General features: G+C 46.6%; 1 protein-coding gene and 1 long non-coding RNA gene across 2 annotated transcripts in view; one reads left to right on the top strand and one right to left on the bottom strand.

Moving 5' to 3' along the window:
* LOC140417985 (uncharacterized) overlaps positions 1–26,933 on the bottom strand; it is a 175,933-nt gene that overhangs the window by 64,035 nt on the left and 84,965 nt on the right. The window lies entirely within an intron of this gene.
* LOC140420195 (uncharacterized) lies at positions 1,177–15,303 on the top strand. Its single transcript, XR_011946223.1, has 2 exons — positions 1,177–1,570; positions 10,424–15,303. It is a non-coding gene; the product is annotated as an uncharacterized lncRNA (long non-coding RNA).

Raw genomic sequence — 26,933 nt, 5'->3', positions numbered from 1 at the left:
ACATTATTTGGGTACTTTAAATTTAAAAAAAGATGTTTTGGTGAGGGGGGTGGGGGGGGGAGGTGTCACAATCAAAACCAATTACTAGCCACATGTACCTTGTCATGTTGGGGTCAATGTCCACCCCTTCACTTTTCATCCCAGTACCAGGAGGTTGGAGACTGGGCTCCGGAGAAGTAATGGTGGCCGCAGCTCCCACAATTCCCCCGTGCTGAAGAAACTGCTCTATCCACCGCACGGGCGAGCGGATGACCGGAACTGCACATGTCCAAGGGAGAGAGGCCCTCAATTGAAAAAAAAAAGACTGGGCACTTTAAATTCCAAAAAATATTTCTGTCCAATTTCCTTGAATATATTCAATGAACCCAGACTCCACTGGTTCCTGTGGGAAAATAATTCCAGAGATTAACAACACTCTGAGGGAAGAGATGACTGGAATTATATAACGTAGCTACAGATTACAAAACTAGAAATAATAATCAATGTACTTTACACAACCATAAATAATGTATCTAATCTGTACCATATAACAACACTGGACATTTCTTGATCTGATATTAATTTGCTGTTCCCTTAATGGTCAGCCATCTCTGGGAAACCAGCCCTTTAATTGTGAACGTGAGGAAAGAGACCATCCTTTTAGCCAGACAAATAAATGTGTGAAGCTGAGGGAGCAAAGGGTGTAAATGTCTTTAAGAGAGAGAGACCTGGGCCAAGCTTTGCAGAGTCTGCACCCTCCCTGGATTCACTTCCTTTCCCTTAAGTTGTTGCAAGTGACCAATTGAAGGTGAGAATGAGAAAAGAAATGGAAAGGGGGAGAAAAGAAATGGAAAGGGGGAGAAAAGAAAGTGTTTTACTCACAGATGTTGGAGACAGCAGGCAGTTTCAGTCCGTGTGAAGCTCAATTGTCATTCACACAAAACCCGCGCTCTGATTGGCTTAAGGACCAGAGTCTTTCCGGTCCTCCCAGTTTCTCATTGGCGAACACCTGAGCAGGAAGGTCAGAGGGTGGGCTCTCCTCTGCGCTGCGCAGTTCCCTGTCTCCCTTGGACATGCGCAGGTGGAGATGGAGAACACCGAGCGGCTTCTCGCTCTGGCCGGAAGCGTCAGCCGGTTGCCTGGAAACCTTGTCTGCTGATGTGCAGGGGGTGGGGAAACAACGACTGGGGGCGGGGCTCGTCTGCGCCCGCCGAGCCTGCGCACTGGAACCCGGAAACGTCACCGCGGAGCAGTGATTCAGGCAGGGCTCCGTGGGACGTCACAATGACTCAGATGGGCGTTCCCAGCACACAGTCTCCCATTGGGAGCAACATCCCTGGTCACAGAAACAAAATATTGCGGATTGGACAACAGCTCAGCGTCAGGAGGTCAAATCCCTGTCCGCCCCCTCATTGTCTCCATGAGTGACATTGGCCAATAGGAACTTGTGGAGGATTGGATTGGCGCTGATCCTCCATCCAATCAGAATTTGGGGCCTGTGTCACTGGCTGCACGGAGTTTCCTTCACTGTCTGCCCAGCAAACCTGCTGCTCCTCTCGCTTCACACAGACTGAAACCTCCTCTAACCCCTGTAAGTAAAACACTTTCTTTTCTCCCCATTACATTTATGTTCTCATTCTCACCTTCACATGGTGACTTGTTTAAATCCTCAGGCCCAGATGAGATGTTTCCCAGGCTGCTGTGGCCCGCAAGAGAGGAGATTGCAGAGGCTCTGAGAATAATTTTCAAATCTCTGGTCACAGGAGCGGTGCCAGAGGACTGGAGGACAGATAATGTGGTTCCATTATTCAAGAAGAGTAGGGAAAATCCAGGAGATTACAGACCAGTGAGTTTAACGTGAGTGTTAACACGTGGCTAAAGGAGTGGTGCGGGAAAGAGGGATTCCATTTCATGGGGCATTGGCATCAGTACTGGGGCAGGAGGGACCTGTACCGTTGGGACGGTCTTCACCTGAACCATTCTGGGACCAGTGTTCTAGCGAATAGGATAAATAGGTTGGTCACAAGGACTTTAAACTAGCAAGTTGGGGGGAAGGGAAGGGTAAAGCTATGGACAGTATAATGGAGTCTTACAACACCAGGTTAAAGTCCAACAGGTTTGTTTCGATGTCACTAGCTTTCGGAGCGCTGCTCCTTCCTCAGGTGAATGAAGAGGTCTTCATTCACCTGAGGAAGGAACAGCGCTCCGAAAGCTAGTGACATCGAAACAAACCTGTTGGACTTTAACCTGGTGTTGTAAGACTTCGTACTGTGCTCACCCCAGTCCAACGCCGGCATCTCCACATCATGACAGTATAATGGTTAATGGAGATCAAGGCAGCAGGTTACGTGACAGGTTATTATGTAGAGATATGGGTTCAAAGACGAGGAAAATTAGGAGAAAGGGTAAGAGGAAAAATAAATTGCGAAAAGTTACTGATCAAGGTGTTAGGATTCATAACAAAGACATAAAAAACAGCATAAGTGTACTTTACCTGAATGCTCGTAGTATACGAAATAAGGTAAATGAGTTGATGGCGCAAATCATCGTGAATGACTATGATTTAGTGGCCATTACTCAAACATGGTTAAAAGATGGTCACGACTGGGAGTTAAATATCCAAGGGTATCAGACTATACGAAAGGATAGAATGGACGGTAAGGGCGGTGGTGTAGCTTTGTTGTTTAAGGATGGCATCCGGGCAATAGTAAGGGATGATATTGGTGCCATGGAGGGCAAGGTTGAATCAATTTTGGTGGAAATCAGGAATAGTAAGGCGAAAAGGTCACTGAAAGGAGTAGTCTATAGGCCACCAAATAGTAACAGGATGGTAGGGCAGGCAATAAGCAAAGAAATAACGGATGCATGTAGAAATGGTACAGCGGTTATCTTGGGAGATTTTAATCTGCATATCGATTGGTTTAACCAGGTTGGTAAAGGCAGCCTTGAGGAGGAGTTTATAGAATGTGCTCGGGATAATTTCCTGGAACAGTATGTAATGGAACCTACAAGGGAACAAGCGGTCCTAGATCTGGTCCTGTGTAATGAGGCAGGATTGATTAATGATCTCATAGTTCAGGATCCTCTTGGAAGGAGCGACCACAATATGGTGGAATTTGAAATACAGCTGGAGGATGACAAGGTAAAATCAAACACTAGTGTTTTGTGCTTAAACAAAGGCGATTACAATGGGATGAGAGAAGAACTAGCTAAGGTAGACTAGGAGCAAAGAGTTCATGGTGAAGCAGTTGAGGAACAGTGGAGAACCTTCCGAGCGATCTTTCACAGTGTTCAGAAAAGGTTCATACCGACAAAAAAGAAAGACGGTAGAAAGGGGAAAAATCGACCGTGGATATCTAAGGAGGTGAGGGAGAGTATCAAATTGAAGGAAAAAACATACCAAGTGGCAAAAATTAGTGGGAGACTAGTGGACTGGGAAGTTTTTAGGGGACAACAGAAAGCTACTAAAAAAACCAGAAAGAAGAGTAAGGTAGACTATGAAAGTAAACTGGCTCAGAACATAAAAGCAGATAGTAAAAGCTTCTACAAATGTATAAGACAAAAAAGAGTGGCTAAGGTAAATATTGGTCCTTTGGAAGATGAGAAGGGAGATTTAATAATAGGAGACGGGGAAATGGCTGAGGAGCTGAACAGGTTTTTTGGGTCAGTCTTCACAGTGGAGGACACAAATAACATGCCAGTGACTGATGGAAATAAGCATATGATAGGTGAGGACCTTGAAATGATTGTAATCACTAAGGAGGCAGTATTGGGCAAGCTAATGGGGCTAAAGGTAGACCAGTCTCCTGGCCCTGATGGGATGCATCCCAGAGTGTTAAAAGAGATGGCTAGGGAAATTGTAAACGCACTAGTGATAATTTATCAAAATTCACTAGACTCTGGGGTGGTCCCAGAGGATTGGAAAGTAGCAAACGTGACACCACTGTTTAAAAAAGGTCGGCAGAAAGCGGGTAATTATAGGCCGGTAAGCCTAACTTCGGTTGGAGGGAAAATGCTAGAATCTATCATTAAGGAGGAAATAGCGGGGCACCTGGAGGGAAATTGTCCCATTGGGCAGACGCAGCATGGGTTCACAAAGGGTAGGTTGTGTCTGACTAATTTGGTAGAATTTTTTGAGGCCGTTACCAGTGCAGTAGGTAACGGGGAGCCAATGGATGTGGTATATCTGGATTTCCAGAAAGCTTTTGACAAGGTGCCACACAAAAGGTTGCTGCATAAACTAAAGATGCATGGCATTGAGGGTAAAGTGGTAGCATGGGTAGAGGATTGGTTAACTAACCAAATGCAGAGAGTGGGGATATGGGTGTTTCTCTGGTTGGCAACCTGTAACTAGTGGGGTCCCTCAAGGATCAGTGTTGGGCCTGCAGTTGTTCACAATTTACATAGACGATTTGGAGTTGGGGACCAAGTGCAATGTGTCAAAGTTTGCAGACGACACTAAGATGAGTGGTAAAGCAAAAAGTGCAGAGGATACCGGAAGTCTGCAGAAGGATTTGGATAGGTTAGGTGAATGGGCTAGGGTCTGGCAGATGGAATTCAATGTTGCCAAGTGTGAGGCTATCCATTTTGGGAGGAATAACAGCAGAATGGATTATTATTTAAACGGTAAGATGTTAAAACATGCTGCTGTGCAGAGGGACCTGGGTGTGCTAGTGCACGAGTCGCAAAAAGTTGGTGTGCAGGTGCAACAGGTGATTAAGAAGGCTAATCGAGTTTTGTCTTTTATTGCTAGAGGGATGGAGTTCAAGACTAGTGAGGTTATGCTGCAATTGTATAGGGTGTTGGTGAGGCCACATCTGGAGTATTGTGTTAGTTTTGGTCTCCTTACCTGAGAAAGGGCATATTGGCACTGGAGGGAGTGCAGAGGAGATTCACTAGGTTGATCCCAGAGTTGAGGGGATAAGATTATGACGAGAGGTTGAGTAGACTGGGACTGTACTCATTGGAGTTTAGAAGGATGCGGGGGGATCTTATTGAGACATATAAAATTATGAAGGGAATAGATAGGATAGATGCGGGCAGGTTGTTTCCACTGGTCGGGGAAAGCAGAACTAGGGGGCATAGCCTCAAAATAAGGGGAGGTAGATTTAGGACGGAGTGTAGGAGGAACTTCTTCACCCAAAGGGTTGTGAATCTCTGGAATTCCTTGCCCAGTGAAGCAGTTGAGCTCCTTCTTTAAACGTTTTTAAGAAAAAGATAGAGCCTTTCTAAAGAATAAAGGGATTCGGGGATATGGTGTACGGGCCAGAGAGTGGAGCTGAGTCCACAAAGATCAGCCATGATCTCATTAAATGGCGGAGCAGGCTCGAGGGGCCAGATGGCCTTCTCCTGTTCCTAATTCTTATGTTATTATGAGTGGTCAGGAAATAAATATTCTGAGGGACAGAATTAATCTCTGTTGCTGAGGCAAGAATTAATCAAGGATAGTCAGCATGGCTTTGTCAAAGGGAGATTATGTCTTATAAAGACCGACCCAAACAAAGGCTGTAACAGGTTTCTGAGCAGCAATAGCAGTGCCTCTGGTTCTGCACCAGAACAAGGAGATGGAGCAGAGGCTGTGGACAGGGCACGTTCTGCACAATGTCCTCTGCCAATTTGGAGACTTGGAGTCAGACCTCTACATGCTGCTTGACAGTGAAGGGACTGACTGTCTGACAAGCCAGCCAATCCACTCAGCATCTCAATGTTCACCCTCATCAGTGCCTTTAAAATCCTCATCTGAGTCCACCCATAGCAGAATCCATCTGTGACCTCACCCTCCAATGAACTGGCAAGCAAACTATATTTCACCCTGACCTGGATCCAGTTCCAGTGTTTCACCACAGCTGATCCCAACTCTATCGTGGCTGCTAAGTTTGTGCAGTGTCGTATCTGAGCTGGTGGCAGAGAGGGACAGATCAAATGGCTATGTGTCTTCATGAAGTGCTAAGCTGTTGCACTCTCTTTTCATCTTTGACCTGCTGTGGCTGAACAGGCAGCATTTTCACGATGGGCCGAAGGGCATCTTTCTGTGCTGTAAAACTCTCTGACTCTTAAGTTTTGAGTCTCTGAAAGCAGGAAATGAGAAGGAGAAAGTTGGTTTGAAGGAAGACGGTGGGGGGTTGGAAAGGAAGAGATCTATGGTCTACATTGTGTGGAGTTTGCTCGTTCTCCCCGTGTCTGCGTGGGTTTCCTCCGGGTGCCCCAGTTTCCTCCCACAGTCCAAAGATGTGCAGGATAGGTGGATTGGCCATGAACAATTGCCCCTTAGTGTCCAAAAGGTAGGTGGGTTAAAGGGGATAGAGAGGGGGAGTGGACCTGGGTAGCATGCTCTATCGGAGGGTCGGTGCAGAAGGATTCTGTGGATTCTATTTCATTTGCATTTTCCGAGGAGGTGACTAGGTGTGTAGTTGAGGGGAGTGCAGTTGATAATAATATCTTTTGTCACAAGTAGGCTTACATTAACACTGCAATGAAGTTACTGTGAAAATCCCCCAGTCGCCGCATTCCGGTGCCTGTTTGGGTACATGAAAATGAAAATCGCTTATTGTCACAAGTAGGCTTCAAATGAAGTTACTGTGAAAAGCCCCTGGTCGCCACATTCCGGCGCCTGTTCGGGGAGGCTGGTACGGGAATTGAACCGTGCTGCTGGCCTTCCTTGGTCTGCTTTAAAAGTCAGCTCTTTAGCCCTGTGATCAGCCAGCCCCTGTATGTACATGGAGGGAGAATTCAGAATGTCCAATTCACCTAACAAGCACGTCTTTTGGGACTTGTGGGAGGAACCCAGAGCACCCGGAAGAAACCCACGCAGACACGGGGAGTACGTGCAGACTCCACACAGACAGTGACCCAAGCCGGGAATCGAACCTGGAATCATGGAACTATGGAGCAACAGTGCTACCCACTGTGCCGCCCACATGTAGCCCATATCGACTTCAGTAAGGTTTGTGACCAGGTCTGACATGGGGGACTGGTCAAGATGGGATCCAGGGCAAATTGATACCAAAATTGGCTTCCTGGCAGCAGGCAGAGGGAGATGGTCAAAGATTGTCTTTGTGACTGGAAGCCTGTGTCCAGTGGTGTTCCACTGCGATCAGTGTTGGGTTCCATGTTGTTCGGACGTACATCAATGATCTGAATGTGAATGTTGGAGATCTGATAAGTTAGCAGATGACACAAAAATTGGGGGTGTGGGGAATGGTGAAGAACGCCTCAGATTTCAGGATGATATGGACGGGCTGGTTAGATGGCAGAACAGTGGCAAATTGAATTTAATCCTGAAAAGTGCAACAGGTCAAATTTGAGTAATCTCTCCTAACTCAGCAACTGGAGCTGTGTATATAGTTAATGTTAAATAAAATAAGTTTTGTTTGTCTACAACTCGGTGTTATACTCTTCATTGTCCCGTATTAAATACCCATATCCCCACACTCTCCTGCCACTCAACCAATTTCCTAACCGTGTCAATAATTTGCCCTCAACTCCGAGGGCTTCCACCTTAGCCAACAGTCTCTTGTGTGGGACTTTATCAAATGCCTTCTGGGAGTCCGTATAAATGACATCCATAGACATTCCCCTGTCCTCTACCCTAGTCACCTCCTCAAAAAATTCAGTAAAATAAGCTGTCCCTGATCGAACAAAGTTTTTAAAAGTGTTCAGTTACCCCATCCCTAATTATACACTGCAGCAGTTTCCCCATCATAGATTTTCATAATAATCTTTATTAGTGTCACAAGTAGGCTTACATTAACACTGAGGGAGAAGACAGACTGTCCGATTCACCTATAAGGACGTCTTTTGGGACTTGTGGGAGGACCAAGATAAAACCTACGCAGACACAGGGAGAACGTGCAGACTCCACACAGACAGTGACCTAAGCCGGGAATCGAACCTGGGTCCCTGGTGCTGTGTAGCAACAGTGCTAACCACTGTGCTACCATGCCGTGTTTGGCTAACTGGTTGTAATTCCCTGTTTTTCCCCTTTCACCCTTCTTAAAAAATGAATCCGTTCCCACACTAAGAGCATGTGAATGGCCTCTCCCCAGTGTGAACTCGCTGGTGTATCCGCATTTCAAAAAGTGCAATTTTCCAATCCAGAGGGACTACTCCTGAATCTAGGGAACTCTGGACGATTATCGTTGGGGCATCTACAATGTGCTCCCCGACTTCCTTTAACACCCTCGGATGGAAACCGTCAGGTCCTGGGGATTCGTCACTCTTTAGTTCCATTAGTTTCCTAGTTAGTGATGGTATAGTTATGTTAATTGTATTAAGTCCCTGTCCTCTATCGACTATTAATTTTTTTTGTGACTTATGGCAAGTTATCCTCCTTTTCAACTGTAAATACTGAGGCAGAGTAATTGTTCAGCGTGTCTGCCATTCCCCCATTATCACTGACAATATCTCCATTTCCAGCTTTTACTGGGCCTACATTGCTCTTCACCACCCGCTTTCCCTTTATATAACTAAACATTTCTTCTCATTGATATTGATGTCGCTTGCGAGTTTCCTTTCATAATCCCTTTCAGTCGCTCTTACAAGCTGCTTTATGACCCTTTGCTGGTCGTTGTACCTATCCCATTCATCGGGATCTGTACCATGTCTTGTATTTTTGTGCGCCCTTTCTTTTAGTTTTAAGCTGTCCCTAATCTCTTTATTTGTCCATGGCTGCTTTTTTTTTGTGAAGTGGAGCCTTTTCCTCTCGGGGATATATACTTGCTCTGTATCTCGTTAAATGTTTCTTTAAATATTCTCCACTGATCCTCAGTTGTTTGACCCATTAACAGAGCTCCCCAGTTTACCGTGGACAGTCTCTGTCTCATCCCGTTAACGTCAGCCTTACCCAAGTCTAAAATTCTACTGTCTGTAACGTGCTTTTCACTTTCAAACACTACACTGAATTCAATCATGTTGTGATCACTATTTGATCAATGTTCGTGCACAGTTAGGCTACTAATTAAATTGGGCTCATTACTCATAATTAAATCTAATATTGCCTGTCCCCTTGTTACATCTGGAACATATTGCTGCAGGAAACTATCCCAGGCACATTCCAGAAATTCACTCCCTTTCTGACAGGTGCTTGTCTGCCTCTCCCAATCTGTGTGTCAGTTACAATCCCCCATTAATACTACTCTGCCTTTGCTACACACTCGCCTAATTTCTGCCTTTATACAATCTAGCGCCTCAGAACTGCCACCAGGGGGTCGATACACAACACCCATTACAGTTTGAGATTTTTTTGTTCCTCAGTTCCACCCATATGGGGCGGGATTCTCCATCCCGTCGGCCAATGGGGTTTCCCATTGTGGGCACCCCCATGTCGTCGGGAAGTCCGCGGGCGTGAGCGCACTGCCGGTGAAGCAGAGGATCCCGACGACGGAGAATCCAGCCCATGGTCTCCGCTGGATGCTTCCCCCTCATTATATCATCCCTCACTATTGAGGTGATAGTATTTCTAATCAGTGAGGCTACTTCACCCCCTCTGCCATATTCTCTGTCCCTCCTGTAAACTTTATAACTGGTATATTTTGTACCCAGTCCAGACCGTCCTGATACTTGTTTTTGGAACTGTATTGAGTTCTCCTGAGGCCTTCCCCTCCCCCTCCATTTATTAGTTTAAAGTCGTTCTGACCTCCCTATTTATCCTTTCCACGTGGACACTGGTTCCAGATCGGTTCAGGTGGAGACCGTCCCAACGGTACAGATCCCTCCTGTCCCAATACTGATGCCAGTGCCCCATGAAATGGAACCCCTCGTTCCCGCACCACTCCTTTAGCCACGTCTTTACTTCCCTAATTTTCCTCATTCCTACACCAAATTACACGTGGCTCGGCAAATAATCCAGAGACTATAAGCCTTGAGGACCTGTTCTTTAATTTTGTTCCTAGTTCCTGATATTCCCCAAACAGGTCCTCTTTCCGAGTCTTGCTGATGTTGTTTGTCCCAACGTGGACCCCAACAACTGGATCCTCCCCTCCCTCTCCAATATCCTTTCAAGCCGGTTAGAGATGCCCCTCACCCTGGCACCGGGCAGGCAACATACCATGTGGGACTCTCGGTCCTGCTTCCAAAGGATGTTCTCAGTTCCCGTAATTATAGAATCCCCGACAACTACCACTTCCTCCCCCCGCTTGGATGGCCTCCTGTACCAGGGTGCAGTGGTCAGCCAGCTCATCCTTCCTACAGTCACTGCTCCGATACCCTGCCCCTCCGAGTCCACTCCCTGGAGACTCGGCAGTGAATCCCCGAGGTAAGGTTTTTGTCCTCACAGCTCCGAAACTCCATCCCTCCGAGTCCGCTCCCTGGAGAGTAGGTCTGGGGAATAGGTATTGGAGACGGGTATTGGGGAATGAGAGGTAGGAATGTTCCATAGAAACTAGAATTCTCTGTTCTGAATTTCTATCCTGTACTGAGTGTTGACTTATGTAAACTTCTTTTACAGATATTGCAAGAGGAGGAATTACAGACAGAAATCTCAATTGTCACATCTTGGTCTTACAGAGTCACTTTGGGACCTGAATATCATCGGCCCTTGAATCTAGAAGGAGAAATGTTTGCCCAATCTGTCGGCATGAAAAGATGTTAAACATCAGTGTGACTGGAAAAGCACCGAGACACACACACCCGAGTGAGAGTGTTCCAGAGCACTGACTGTGGAAAGAGCTTTAACCAGTTACACAGCCTGAAAAAGACATCACACCATTCACAGTGGGGAGAGACCGTACACGTGTTCTGTGTGGAGTGGACGAGGCTTCAACTGATCGTCCAACCTGGAGAGACACGAGGAGACCCAAAACATGGAGAAACCGTGGAAATGTGGGGACTGTGGGAAAGGATACAGATTCCCATCTCAGCTGGAGACTCATCGACGAATTCATACTGGGGAGAGGCCATTCACCTGCCCTGTGTGTGAGAAGGGATTCACTCTGTTCTCCAGCCTTAAGACACACCAGCAAATTCACACTGGGGAGTGGCCATTCACCTGCTCTCAGTGTGGGAAGGGATTCACTCAGTTACCCAATCTGCAGGCACATCAGCGAGTTCACACTGGGGAGAGGCCATTCACCTGCACTCTGTGCAGGAAGGGATTCACTCAGTTATCCAACCTGCAGAGTCACCAGCGAGTTCACTCTGGGGAGAGACCGTTCATCTGCTCCCAGTGTGGGAAGGGATTCAGTAAATCATCCAACTTGCGGACACATCAGCGAGTTCACGCTGGGGAGAGGCCGTTCACCTGCTCTCAGTGTGGGAAGGGATTCACTCAGTTATCCCACCTGCAGAGTCACCAGCAAGTTCACTCTGGGGAGAGACCTTTCATCTGCTCCCAGTGTGGGAAGGGATTCACTCAGTTCTCCAACCTGCGGACACACCAGCGAGTTCACACTGGGGACAGGCCATTCACCTGCTCTCAGTGTGGGAATCGATTCACTCAGTTATCCAGCCTGCAGAATCACCAGCGAATTCACACTGGGGAAAGACCGTTCACCTGCTCCCAGTGTGGGAAGGGATTCAGTGATTCATCCAACCTGCGGACACATCTGCGGGTTCATAGTGGAGAGAAGGCAATCACGTTCTCTGAGTAAGGGAAGGCAATTAGTGTTCCATCCCCCCTGCAGACAGACCAGTGAGTTCACCCCGGGGAGTGAGCATTCACCTGCCCTCAATGTGGGAAGGAATGTGGTGTTTCCTCGTACCTGCCGAGACACCAACAAGTTCACAAGTGATTACAGGGGCTATTGCTGTTATTGTTTCTGCTCTCAGTTACATCTGGGACTGCATTTTGTTCATTCTGTCAGTTGGTCAATGGGGAGGGTCGGAGGGTTTTGTTCTGCTCGACTTGGCAGTCCCATGGCTTTGCCTCCAGAGGACTAACGCTCTTTGAGCCTTGTTGCGACTACCTTGGTTCAAATTTCACAAGGATCATAGAGTGAAGGGGTGCTTGGAAGTGAGAAGATATTCAGTTTGCATTTCTGTTTGGATCCCTCTAAATCATGCCACATTGCCATGAAGATGGGCATTGGTGGTTCCATGTTTTTTAATTTATCTGGATGAACACCCAATCAGAGTATGAGGGGCAAGTTGTCTGAGGTAGACTGTGCAACTGCATTAAATGGTATGGTGGGAGACAGACAATAGCTAATATTTTAAGGCATTATTATTCATCTACGGGGGGGTCAGTTAGCTCAGTTGGCTGGATGGCTGGTTCATGATGCGGAGTGATTCCAATAGCCGGGGTGCAACTGTCGTACTGGCTGAGGTTATCCATGAAGGGTCCACCTTCTCAACATTGCCCCTCGCCTGAGGTGTGGTTACCCTCAGGTTGAACCACCAGTTATCTCGCTCTCGCTCCCTCTCTCTCTCTCTGATATCTTCAGTCTGGATAGGCCCAGTGGACCAGGCTATTCTGGGTCTGGATATTTTATCCTAATTGAATTCTCCCTTAAGCTTTGAAAATGGGACAGTAACATGGTCAATCAGAATCATCATGAAAGATCAGCTTTATGAACATCCAATGTGGCAAAAGATAAGAATGATTGTGGCCAATTACAGATGGAACCAGCATCATTCACTGGTAATGTTCCACCGTGTACCAAACAATACCCATCAACCCGTCCTCAACCAAAGGGATTTTACCCACAGTAGAGCAACTGGAGGAAAGAGGAGTGTTAATTAAAACACGCAGTTCGTCAAATAGTCCAGTTTGGCAAATGGTACAGGGTATCTGACCTTTGACGACTGAAAGGCAAACCTATATCAATCTGGTCTCCACCTGTGTTCCAGTGAAAGTCTGGAATGTTTATATGGGATGAATAAGTTGATCACTTTCTCCTGGAAATATTTACATCCTGGCCCATGAATTTTGTTTCAAAGAAATCCACATTTGAAAGCCCGGCCACGACATGAAATATCAGCACCATAACAGGGGAGATAAGACAGACAGACAGTCACTTTGATCTTCAGAGCATCTGAGAGTTAAGAAAATGTGACATGATTTTGGGATACCGGTGTGGGTGTGCAGATGTGATTTGTTACATGTGAAAAATAACAAGCCTAAATTCACGGCGAAATGGACTGAAGACCGAGTCCCAAACACACACAGCTACTGGAGACACAGCAGAAGATGAAATGGTTAATGTGGCCAGGGGATTGAGACACCATTGTGACATCATCAAGACATTGACACACTCCAGAGTGAAACTGACTTTAAAACAATCCGGATAGAATTAAACACACTGGACATGGGCAAAGTGGGAGTGAAATTAAAGCGATAATGGGACAATGAAGGGCTTGGGAGAAATAATACTGAGTAAGAACTGTCCACAAGTTGGATGGGGGTAAAGGGGGAGTTGAAGAATCTTATACATCCATGCTTGATCTGTTGCTTGAAGCATCTGTCCTTATGTACCAGTAACCTAGAATTCGCCGCACAAGAAGAAAATATGGAGTAGATGTTACCCCAGGCGGGGCCAGAACTGGACAATAAAGGAGTGAAATTGAGTGAGGATTTGTGGAGAGAGTTTTGTAAATTCTTAATGGGATGCGGGAGTTGCTGGACCAGAATTTATTGCCCTTGAACTGAGTAGCTTGCTCGGACATGTCAGATTTTAACCGGGTCTCCCCGATTTCTAGTCTCTGCCACAAGGGGAAACATCCTCAGCACCGTGGGCTGCATGGTAGCACAGTGGTTAGCACAGTTGCTTCACAGCTCCAGACTCCCAGGTTCGATTCCCGGCTTGGGTCATTGTCTATGCGGAGGCTGCACGTTCTCCCCATGTCTACGAGGTTTCCTCCGGGTGCTCCGGTTTCCTCCCACAAGTCCAAAGATGTGCGGGCTAGGTGGATGGGCCATGCTAAATTGCCCTTAGTGTCCAAAAAAGGTTAGGTGGGGTTACGGAGATAGGGTGAGGTATGGGCTTGAGTAGGGTGCTCTTTCCAAGGGCCGGTGCAGACCTGATTGGGCCAAATGGCCGCCTCCTGCGCTGTAAATTCAATGAATCTCTCTGTCAATTCCACTCAGGATCTCATGTGTTTCAATAAGATCATCTCTCATTCTTCTCAACTGTAATGGATACAGTCCCAACCTGTCAAACCTTTCCTCAGAGGATAACCCCCTCGTTCCAGAATCTGGGAGTCAACCTCCTCTGAACTGCTTCTGATGCAATTATCTCATTTCTGAAATAAGGAGACCCAAACTGTACACAGTGCTCTAAATATGGGGTGGGATTCTCCATCCTGTGGCGCATCCCTGCCAGCAGCGGGATTCTCCATCCTGCAGCGCCCCCACCTGGAATGGCCAATGGGGTTTCCCATTGTTGCCAGCTCCACGTCGTCTGGAAGTCCCCAGGTGTGGGTGCGCTGCCGGCGCAATAGAGAATATACAGTGGAGAATCCAGCCCATGGTCTCACCCAGGCCCTGTACAACTACAGCAAAACACCCCAACTTTTATATTCCACTCCCTTTGCAATAAACAACAATATTCCATTCACCTTCCTAATCACTTGCTGTACCGGCTGTAAGGGCCCTTCCTTTTCATAACCTTATTTCCCCTTTCTTTTATTGTTGCCGTTACATTTTGTCCATGGATGCTTAATGGACATGTCACTTTAAGGCAAGCAGCCTGTATCTTTAATTCAAGCAGAAGAATCCAGGTGTCTGTACTGGTTTAAACTGGAACTGAAGATCTTTAGGCACCAGTGTGAGAATTGGGGTTGGGACTCGGTTTGATTGATTGGTTGGTGGCCAATGAATTGGCCCAGAAGGCTGTGCTCCAAGGTAACAGGCGGTGATTGGATCCTATCCCGCTGGGATGTTTTTCAGAATCCCAAGCTTTTAGTTTGATTCTAGCAGCACAAGAGGCAGAACTGACTACCTCTCTCCAGAAGGCAGCTGTGAGTGCTATCTCTCTTCCCAGATAGCCTGTGGGTGCTGTCGTCCTGAAACCATGGAGACCTGAACACAAACTGAAATGTTTGAACAGAGATGAGGTGCCTCTCCAGAAAAGTGTGAGTACTGCATTTCTAAACTCCAGAGAACCTGAACAAATTAATCTACAGAGAAGATCACTACAGGCTGTAAACTAAAGACTTTAATCTGCAAGCTTGCTGTGAAGAAAAGTGCCAAAAACCATCATCTGAAAAAAAGAATTTCTTTAACTTATGATTTTATCCCTTTCCACCCCTCTGTGTTTGTCTGTCTATGTGTGTGTGTAGAGGCTGGGGGCAGGTTAAAGTGGGAATTAGGAATTGGCTTATAGTTAACCAGTTGTGTTTGCTGCATATTTTATTGTTGTTCTTGTAATAAATAAACAGTAATTGTGTTTACATTTGCAACTATGGTGACTGATTGTTGGGCAGCCGAGGACCAAAGACATAGGGGGCTGGATTCTCCGTCCCACAGTGCCAGATTTCTGGTTCAGTGTGCTGTCAGGTTTCGCCAGCTGATCCATGGGGTTTCCCATTGTGGGCCAGCAGTCCAACGCTGTCGGGAAACCCCCGGGCTGCCGGCAAAACGGAGCATCCCGGCGGCGGAGCATCCAGCCCAGGGTATTTTCATAAGAATTATTGATTAATTCACTTGTGCTGTGACTCTGGGGCACGTGGGGCTGGAATTGACCGCGCACTAGCCCAGGGTGTCGTAACACAGCAAACTAACTTGTGATTCCTGTACCAGGACACCCAGATCCCTCTGTGCCTCAGAGTTCTGTAATCTCTCTCCCATTTAAATAATGTTGTTTTATTTAATCCTTCCTGCCAAAGTGGGCACGTTTACATTTTCCCAGGTTATGCTCCATCTGTCAATTTGTTCTCACTCAGTTCTTCTATTTGTTGTCCTTTGCATTCTCCTGAAGTCCACTTGGCAAATTAATTTCCAATTCCTCTTTGTGTCATCAGCAAATTTAACCCCATCCAACTCATTAATATAGATTGTAAATAGTTGAGGGCCCAGCACTGATCCTTGTGATACTCCACTTGTCACATCCTACCAACCCAAACATGACCCATTTATATCCACTCTCTGCTTCCTGTGAGCTAACCAATCCTCTATCCCTGCTGATATGTTGCCCTCTAGTCTACACCATGACCTCTTATGTTGTGCAGTGACCTTTGATGTGGCACCTTGGGAAATACTTTCTATAAATCTAAATAAACCACATCTGCAGGTTCCCCTTTATTGACATCCCATGTTACTCCCTCAAGGAGCCTGAATAAATGAGTCAATCAGAACCTGAACCCCATTTTGTGTGTTAAAAGAAAAGTCATAGGGGCAGCATGTGGCGCAGTGGTTAGCACTGGGACTGCGGCGCTGAGGACCCGGGTTCGAATCCCGGCCCTGGGTCACTGTCCGTGTGGAGTTTGCACATGTCTGCGTGGATTTCACCCCCACAACCCAAAGATGTGATGGATTGGTCATGTTAAATTGCCCCTTAATTGGCAAAAGAAATAATTGGGTACTCTAAATTTATTTTAAAAAAAAGAAAAATCAAATCTCCTCTCCCCCTCTGGTTCCTTTGCCAATCACCTTAGAGGGACTCACTTTCTGTTAAAGAGCCTCTCAACCTCTCACCCACTTTCCCTGAACTACATCAATCTAATCACGAAAAATCCAGCAAAATCAAATATTTTCCTGTTAATTGTTTATTAATGAAACAACATGGTTAAAAAAACTAACAGAAAATTACTTGAGGATAAATAGCAAGCAGAGTAAAAGGATGTTCACAATGTTCAGTACCCAAATGGTTTCTCTTTGGTTTCTCTGTTCCCGTGACTCCTCACTTTGGACACGGGCACTGAATACCGGGGGGGGGGTCACGTCACTTACCCCAGTCACCCCCTCCTGTGTCCTAATTGGTTGGAGGTCCATTTCCCAGTCAGTCCTCCAGCACCTTCCGGTCTCTCTATTAGTGCGACGCCGATGGCAGTTTCCCAACTGGGGTGCAGGCCCCATTGTTCTCAACTAAATTCAGCCCTCAGCTCCATCTCCTGGCTGTCACTGACACGAGAAGTGAGCCAGAAAGCTGCCTGAGGCTCAAATGGGAAGTCAAAACTTGTGGATTAGGATCTCTGTACAGATCAGTAACTTTAAAAAAAATCAATTCCAAGTCAACAGTTGAAAGGATCACACAACAGGCCTTACGGTTTTCTGGCTTTTACTGCAGCAAACAAACCAGAAGCAACATTTTGTTTCTAATTTTTCCAATTAAGGGGCAATTGAGTGCGGCCAATCCATCAATCCTGCACATCTTTGGGTTGTGGTGGTGTGACCCACGCAGACACAGGGAGAATGTGCAAACACCACACGGACAGTGACCCTGGGCCGGGATTGAACTCGGGTCCTCGGCGCCGTGAGGCAGCAGTGCTAACCACTGTGTGACCGTGATGCCTTAGTAGCAACATTGACTAAACACTACTTTTGCCAGAAACCTCCACCTTTATTTATAAAATAGAACTTGTCCTTTTACACAATCTAAAATTCCACTCCACGGTTATACTTTACTCTGCACCAGAAATCCAAACTGAAGTGTCTCAGAACGGTAGCCTTGTGGATAGCACAATTGCTTCACAGCTCCAGAGTCCCAGGTTCGATTCCCATCTTGGGTCACTGTCTGTGCGGAGTCTGCACATTCTCCCCGTGTTTGCGTGGGTTTCCTCCGGGTGCTCCGGTTTCCTCCCACAGTCCAAAGATGTGCGGGTTAGGTGGATTGGCCATGTTAAATTGCCCATAGTGTCCAAAATTGTACTTAGTGTTGGGTGGGGTTACTGGGTTATGGGGATAGGGTGTTGACCTTGGGTAGGATGCTCTTTCCAAGAGCCGGTGCAGACTCGATGGGCCGAATGGCCTCCTTCTGCACTGTAAATTCTATGATAATCTAGGAGTACAACAGTTGCACCCCTGCTATTGGAGTCACTCCACATCATGGTCAGACATCCAGCCAACTGAGCTAACTGACACCCCCCTCTGGCAGATTTATAATAATTCCTTCACTATTAGCTATTGCCTGTCTCCCATCATACCATTTAATGTGGTTTCCCAGTCCACCCCAGACAACTTGCCCCATATACCCTGATAGTTTTCTTCTGTGAGAAACACCTAGATAAATTAAACAAAAAAAACTTGTAACCACCTAGGGCCCATCTTCATGGCAATGTGGCATGATTTGGGGGGCATCCAAACAGAAATGCAAACTGAATATCTTCTCACTTCCAAACACTCCTTCACTCTGTGATCCTTGTGAAATTTAAAACCAGGTAGTCGCAACAAGGCTCGAAGAGCGTCAGCCCACTGGAGGCAAAGCCATGAGACCGGCAGTCCAGCAGAAAGAAACCCATCCCATTGACCAACTATCAGAATGAACAAAATGCAGTCCTTGATGTAACTGAGAGCAGAAACAATAACAGCAGAATCCAACCCCTGTAATCAATTGTGAACTTGGTGTCTCAGCAGGTGGGATGAATCATGGATTCCCTTCCCACACTGAGAGGTGAACGGTCTCTCCCCAGTGTGAACTCGCCGGTGTCTCAGCAGGTGGGATGGTTCACTAATTTCCTTCCCCTACTCAGAACACGTGATTGCCTTCTCCCCAGTGTGAACTCGCTGATGTGTCTGCAGGTTGAATCCCTTTCCACACTGGGAGCAGGTGAACGGCCTCCCCAGTGTGAATTCGCTGGTGACTCTGCAGGTGGGATAACTGAGTGAATCTCTTCCCACACTGAGAGCAGGGGAATGGCTTCTCCCCAGTGTGAATTCGCTGGTGTTTCTTCAGGTCCGGTAACCGAGGGAATCCCTTCCCACACTGAGGGCAGGTGTATGGCCGCTCCCCAGTGTGAACTCGCTTATGTGTCCGCAGGGCGGATGAATGTCTGAATCCCTTCCCACACTGAGGGCAGGTGAATGGCTTCTCCCCTGTGTGAACTCGCTGGTGTGTCTGCAGGTTTGATAACTGAGTGAATCCCTTCCCACACTGAGAGCAGGTGAACGGCTTCTCCCCTGTGTGAACTTGCTGGTGTGACTTCAGACTGGATAAGCGAGGGAATTCCTTCCCACACTGAGAGCAGATGAACGGTCTCTCCCCAGTGCGAACTCGCTGGTGTGACTTCAGACTAGATACCTGAGTGAATCCTTTCCCACACTGAGAACAGGTGAATGGCCTCTCCCCAGTGTGAACTCGCTGATGTTTCTTCAGACTGGACAACAGAGTGAATCCCTTCTCACACTGCGGACAGGTGAACGGCCTCTCCCCAGTGTGAACGCGTCGATGAATCTCCAGCAGAGATGGGAATCTGTATGCCTTCCCACAGTCCCCACATTTCCACGGTTTCCTCATGTTTTGGGTGTCCTCATGTCTCTCCCTGTTGGACAATCAGTTGAAGCCTCATCCACACAGAACACATGTACGGTCTCTCACCGCTGTGAATGGTGTGATTTGTTTTCAGGCTGTGTAACTGGTTAAAGCTCTTTCCACAGTCAGTGCCCTGGAACACTCTCACTCGGGTGTGTCTGTCTCGGTGCTTTTCCAGTCACACTGATGTTGAAAGTGGGCAAACAATTCTCCTCCGAGATTCAAAGGCTGATGATACTCAGATTCCAAAGTATCGAGTGACTCTGTAAGACTGAGACGTGTCAATTAAGATTTGTCTGTAATTCCTCCTCTTGTAATATCTGTAAAAGGAGTTTACAAAAGTCAACACTCAGTCCAGGATAGAAATTCAGAACAGATAATTTCTCTGGAACATTCTTTCCTCTCTCATTCCCCAATACCTCAGCTCCACTACCACAAGACCATAAGACATAGGAGCAGAATTAGGCCACTCGGCCCATCGAGTCTGCTCCGCCATTCAATCATGGCTGATATTTTTCTCATCCCCGTTCTACTGCCTTCTCCCCATAACCCTTGACCCCCTTATTAATCAAGAACCTATCTATCTCTGTCTTGAAGACACTCAGTGATTTGGCCTCCACAGGCTTCTGCGGCAAAGAGTTCCACAGATTCACCACCCTCGGGCTGAAGAAATTCCTCCTCATCTCTGCTTTAAAGGATTGTTCCTTTAGTCTGAGATGGTGTCTTCTGGTTCTAGTTTTTTCTACAAGTGGAAACATCCTCTCCACGTCCACTCTATCCAGGCCTCGCAGTATCCTGTGAGTTTCAATAAGATACCCCCTCATCCTTCTAAACTCCAACAAAAACAGATCCAGAGTCCTCAACCGTTCCTCATACGACAAGCTCTTCATTCCAGGGATCCTTCTTGTGAACCTCCTCTGGACCCTTTCCAAGGTCAGCACATCCTTCCTTAGATACGGGTCCCCAAACTGCTCACAATACTCCAAATGGGGTCTGACCAGAGCCTGATACACCTATTGCCCATACCTAGTCTCCAGGGAGCGGACTCGGAGGGGCAGGGTATCGGAGCAGTGACTGTAGGAAGGATGAGCTAGCTGACCACTGCACCCTGGTACAGGAGGCCATTCAAGCGGGGAGAAGAAGTGGTCGTTGTCGGGGTTTCTATAATTAGGGGAACTGATAACATCCTTTGGAAGCAGGACCGAGAGTCCCACATGGTATGTTGCCTGCCCGGTGCCAGGGTGAGGGGCATCTCTAACCGGCTTGAAAGGACATTGGAGAGGGAGGATCCAGTTGTTGGGGTCCACGTTGGGACAAACAACATCAGCAAGACTCGGAAAGAGGACCTGTTTGGGGAATATCACGAACTAGGAACAAAATTAAAGAACAGGTTCCCAAGGGTTATAATCTCTGGATTATTCCCTGAGCCACGTGCAAATTGGCATTGGGATGAGAAAATTAGGTAAGTAAACACGTGGCTAAAGGAGTGGTGCGGGAAAGAGGGGTTCAATTTCATGGGGCACTGGCATCAGTATTGGGACTGGAAGGATCTGTACAATTGGGACGGTCTCCACCTGAACCGATCTGGGACCAGTGTCCTCATGGAAAGGATAAATAGGGAGGTAGTCAGGAACCTAACGTCAGGAACTGCAGCTAATGACAAAGCAAGTAGCATCCTGGTTAACGCAAAAGTGAAAAGTAACAAACAAGCAAATAACAAAGAAGCAAATAACAAACAAGCAAATAACAAAGAAGCAGTGCTGAGGGAGCGGTCAGGGGGAACAGCCCAATTAAGGTTCTATAGACAAATGCACGGAGTGGAAGGAATAAACTAGACGAGCTGCAGGCGCAAATGCAAGTTGAAGATTATGATGTTGTCGCTATTACAGAGACTTGGCTGCAGGATGGTCAGGACTGGGAACTAAATATACCGGTTATAAAGTTTACAGGAGGGACAGAGAATATATATGGCAGAGGGGGTGGATCAGCCTTACTGATCAGAAATACTATCACCTCAATGGTGAGGGAGGAAACAGTGAGGGGAAAGCATCCAGTGGAGACAACAGGGGTGGAACTGAGGAAGAAAACAATCTCAAACTGTAATGGGTGTTGTGTATCGACCCCCTGGTGGCAGTTCTGAGGTGCTAGATTGTATAAAGGCAGAAATTTAGCAAGTGTGTAGCAAAGGCAGAGGAGTATTAATGGGGGGATTATAACTGACACACAGATTGGGAGAGGCAGACAAGCACCTGGCAGAAAGGGAGTGAATTTCTGGAATGTGTCCGGGATAGTTTCCTGCACCAATATGTTCCAGATGTAACAAGGGGACAGGCAATATTAGATTTAGTTGTGAGTAAGGGCCAGCACAGTGGTGCAGCGGTTAGCACTGCTGCCTCACAAAGCCGAGGACCTGGGTTCGATCCTGCCCCAGGTCACTGACCGTGTGAAGTTTGCACATTCTCCCTGTTTCTGCCTGGGTCTCAAGATGTGCAGGGCAGGTCAATTGGCCACGCTAAATTGCCCCTTAATTGGGGGGGAAAAAAGAATTGGGTTACTCTAAATGTATTTGAAAAAAGATTTAATTATGAGTAATAACCCAAATTTAGTTGGTAGCCTAACTGTGCGCAAACATTTATCAAATAGTGATCACAACATGATTGAATTCAGTGTAGTGTTTGAAAGTGAAAAGCACGTTACAGACAGTAGAATTTTAGACTTGGGTAAGGCTGACGTTAACGGGATGAGACAGAGACTGTCCACGGTAAACTGGGGAGATCTGGTAATGGGTCAAACAACTGAAGATCAGTGGAGAATATTTAAAGAAACATTTAACGAGATACAGAGCAAGTATATACCCCCGAGAGGAAAAGGCTCCACTTCACAAAAAAAAAGCAGCCATGGACAAATAAGAGGTGAGGGACAGCTTAAAACTAAAAGAAAGGGCGCACAAAAATACAAGACATAGTACAGATCCGGACGAATAGGAAAGGTACAAGGACCAGCAAAGGGTCACAAAGCAGCTTGTAAGAGCGACTAAAAGGGATTATGAAAGGAAACTTGCAAGGGACATCAATATCAATGAGAAGAATGTTTAGTTATATAAAGGGAAAGCGGGTGGTGAAGAGCAATGTAGGCCCAGTAAAAGCTGAAAATGGAGATGTTGTCAGTGATAATGGGGGAATGGCAGACACGCTGAACAATTACTTTGCCTCAGTATTTACAGTTGAAAAGGAGGATAACTTTTCAGAAGTCACAAAATAATTAATAGTCGATAGAGGACAGGGACTTAATACAATTTATGTAAATATAGATTAGATTTATATTTATTGTCACGTGTACCGAGGTACAGTGAAAAGGATTGCTCTGCGTACAGTCCAGGCAGATCCTTCCATTTATGAAGAAACATAGGACGTATAATAAATACACAATGTAAAGACATAGACATAGTGTGAAGCATACAGAGTATAGTGCGAACAACAGGAGGGAAGATACAGAGAGAGATCAGTTCAGTCCATAAGAGGGTCATTCAGGAGTCTGGTAACAGCGGGGAAGAAGCTGTTTTTGAATCTGTTAGTGCGTGTTCTCAAACTTTTGTATCTTCTGCCCAATGGAAGAGGTTGGAAGAGAGAATAACCCAGGTGGGAGGGGTCTTTGATTATGCTGCCCGCTTTCCCAAGGCAGCTATAGTATCACTCACAAGGAAATTAATGGAACCAAAGATTGACAAATCCCCAGGACCTGACGGTTTCCATCCGAGGGTGTTAAAGGAAGTTGGGGATGTTAAGAAAAATGCGAAAGATGTCATTTGAAACGAGAAGGTCTGATGATAAAACCCAAGGAACATGAGAAAAAGCAAAGTAACAGAAAAGATCCTAGAAATGTAAATGTAATGAAATGCTAAAAAATGATATAGCAGAAGGCCCTCGAAGGGTCAACTGCAGACAAATATTCTTTGGAATGCAGACGGCCATTATCACACAGGCCTCGAGATAACCAAGCAGCTCATGCTGTAACCTGATATCTTTAGTTCAAGTCGGAGAAAGTTTTATAAAAGTTAAGTTTTAAGTTACATAAAGGGAATGAGTTTAATACCCTTCAATAGAAGTTAATTAGTTTAGCAAGCAATTGATTGGAATTGCCAAAATCTTAAGTTTGAATTACTTGAAATAACATTTATTTGTGAATGATAGAAATTTAATGACATCAGTTAAAAGTGGAAATCTGGGGGATAGGGGGAACGAAACAGAGAAAAAGAGATAGAGGGAATGGAGAGATAGTGGGAATGGAGAGAGAGAGGGAATGGAGAGAGAGAGGGAATGGAGAGAGAGAGGGAATGAAGTGATAGAGGGAATGGAGAGATAGGGGGAATGGAGAGAGAGAGGGAATGGAGAGAGAGAGGGAATGGAGAGAGAGAGGGAATGGAGAGAGAGAGGGAATGGAGAGAGAGAGGGAATGAAGTGATAGAGGGAATGGAGAGATAGGGGGAATGGAGAGAGAGAGGGAATGAAGTGATAGAGGGAATGGAGAGATAGGGGGAATGGATAGAGAGAGCGAATGGAGAGGGAGAGGGAATGGGGAGATAGAGGGAATGGAGAGGGAGAGGGAATGGAGAGATAGATTGAATGGAGAGAGAGGGAATGGAGAGATAGAGTGAATGGAGAGATAGAGGTTATGGAGAGATAGAAGGAATGGAGAGAGAGAGAGAATGGAGAGAAAGAGGAAACGGAGAGACTGGAGAGATAGAGAGACTGGAGAGATAGAGGGAATGGGGAGATAGAGGGATTGGAGAGATAGAGAGAATGGAGAGGGAGAGGGAATGGAGAGATAGAGAGAATGGAGAGGGAGAGAGAATGGAGAGATAGAGGAAATGGAGAGATAGAGAGACTGGAGAGATAGAGGGAATGGGGAGATAGAGGGAATGGAGAGATAGAGAGAATGGAGAGGGAGAGGGAATGGAGAGATAGAGTGAATGGAGAGATAGAGAGAATGGAGTGATAGAGAGAATGGAGAGATACAGGGAATGGAGAGATAAAGGGAATGGAGAGATAGAGAGAATAGAGAGATAGAGGGAATGGAGAGGGAGAGGGAAGGGAGAGATAGAGGGAACGGAGAGAGAGAGAATGGAGAGAGAGAGAATGGAGAGAGAGAGGGAATGGAGAGATAGAGGGAACGGAGAGAAAGAGTGAATGGAGAGAGAGAGAATGGAGAGATAGAGGGAATGGAGAGATAGAGGGAATAGAGAGAGAGAGAGAATGGAGTGGCAGAGGGAATGGAGAGATAGAGGGAATAGAGTGAGAGAGATGGAGTGACAGAGGGAATGGAGAGATAGAGCGAGTGGAGAGAGAGAGAGAACGGAGAGAGAGAGGGAATGGAGAGAGAGAGAATGGAGAAAGTGAGAGAATGGAGAGAAAGAGGGAATGGAGAGATAGAGGGAATGGGGAGATAGAGGGATTGGAGAGAGAGAGGGAATGGAGAGAGAGAGAGAATGGAGAGGGAGAGGGAATGGAGAGATAGAGGGAATGAAGAGATAGAGGGAATGGAGGATGAGAGGGAATGGAGAGATAGAGAGAATGGAGAGGGAGAGGGAATGGAGAGATAGAGGGAATGGAGAGGGAGGGGGAATGGAGAGGGAGGGGGAATGGAGAGATAGAAGGCATGGAGAGTGAGAGGGAATGGAGAGAGAGAGAGAATGGAGGGTAGAGGGAATGGAGAGATAGAGGGAATGGACAGATAGAGTGAACGGAGAGATAGAGAGAGTGGAGAGATAGAGGGAATGGAGAGAGAGAGAATGGAGAGATAGAGAGAGTTGCGAGAGATAGGGAATGGAGAGAGAGAGAGAATGGAGAAAGAGAGAGAATGGAGAGATAGAAGGAATGGAAGATAGCGGGAATAGGGAGATAGAGGGAATGGAGAGAGAGAGAGAATGGAGAGATAGAGGGAATGAAGAGAGAGGGAATGGAGAGATAGAAGGAATGGAGTGATAGAGGGAATGGAGAGATAGGGGGAATGGAGAGAGAGAGGGAATGAAGAGAGAGGGAATGGAGAGATAGAGTGAATGGAGAGGTACAGGTTATGGAGTGATAGAGAGAATGGAGAGATAGAGGGAATGGAGAGATAGAGAGAATGGAGAGGGAGAGGGAATGGAGAGATAGAGGGAATGGGGAGATAGAGGGAATGGAGAGATAGAGAGAATGGAGAGGGAGAGGGAATGGAGAGATAGAGTGAATGGAGAGAGAGGGAATGGAGAGATAGAGTGAATGGAGAGATACAGGTTATGGAGTGATAGAGAGAATGGAGAGATACAGGGAATGGAGAGATAGAGGGAATGGAGAGATAGAGGGAATGGAGAGATAGAAGGAATGGAGAGAGAGAGAGAATGGAGAGATAGAGGAAATGGAGAGACTGGAGAGATAGAGAGACTGGAGAGATAGAGGGAATGGGGAGATAGAGGGATTAGAGAGATAGAGAGAATGGAGAGGGAGAGGGAATGGAGAGATAGAGGGAATGGAGAGGGAGAGAGAATGGAGAGATAGAGGAAATGGAGAGAGAGAGACTGGAGAGATAGAGGGAATGGGGAGATAGAGGGAATGGAGAGATAGAGAGAATGGAGAGGGAGAGGGAATGGAGAGATAGAGTGAATGGTGAGATAGAGAGAATGGAGTGATAGAGAGAATGGAGAGATACAGGGAATGGAGAGATACAGGGAATGGAGAGATAGAGGGAATGGAGAGAGGGAATGGAGAGGGAGAGGGAGGGGAGAGATAGAGGGAACGGAGAGAGAGAGAATGGAGAGAGAGAGAATGGAGAGAGAGAGGGAATGGAGAGATAGAGGGAACGGAGAGAAAGAGTGAATGGAGAGAGAGAGAATGGAGAGATAGAGGGAATGGAGAGATAGAGGGAATAGAGAGAGAGAGATAATGGAGTGATAGAGGGAATGGAGAGGGAGGGGGGATGGAGAGATAGAGGGCATGGAGAGTGAGAGGGAATGGAGAGAGAGAATGGAGAGTAGAGGGAATGGAGAGATAGAGGGAATGGACAGATAGAGTGAATGGAGAGATAGAGAGAGTGGAGCGATAGAGGGAATGGAGAGAGAGAGAATGGAGAGATAGAGAGAGTGGCGAGAGATAGGGAATGGAGAGAGAGAGAGAATGGAGAAAGAGAGAGAATGGAGAGATAGAAGGAATGGAAGATAGCGGGAATAGGGAGATAGAGGGAATGGAGAGAGAGAGGGAATGAAGAGAGAGGAAATGGACAGATAGAGTGAATGGAGAGATACAGGTTATGGAGTGATAGAGAGAATGGAGAGATAGAGGGAATGGAGAGATAGAGAGAATAGAGAGGGAGAGGGAATGGAGAGATAGAGGGAATGGGGAGATAGAGGGAATGGAGAGATAGAGAGAATGGAGAGGGAGAGGGAATGGAGAGATAGAGTGAATGGAGAGATACAGGTTATGGAGTGATAGAGAGAATGGAGAGATACAGGGAATGGAGAGATAGAGGGAATGGAGAGATAGAGGGAATGGAGAGATAGAAGGAATGGAGAGAGAGAGAGAATGGAGAGATAGAGGAAATGGAGAGACTGGAGAGATAGAGAGACTGGAGAGATAGAGGGAA

The sequence above is a fragment of the Scyliorhinus torazame genome, chromosome 5 (genome assembly GCF_047496885.1).
Source record: "Scyliorhinus torazame isolate Kashiwa2021f chromosome 5, sScyTor2.1, whole genome shotgun sequence".
Lineage (NCBI taxonomy): Eukaryota > Metazoa > Chordata > Chondrichthyes > Carcharhiniformes > Scyliorhinidae > Scyliorhinus > Scyliorhinus torazame.
Note: the sequence above shows the minus strand (reverse complement) of the source record. Positions and strands in the feature narration are given on the sequence as shown.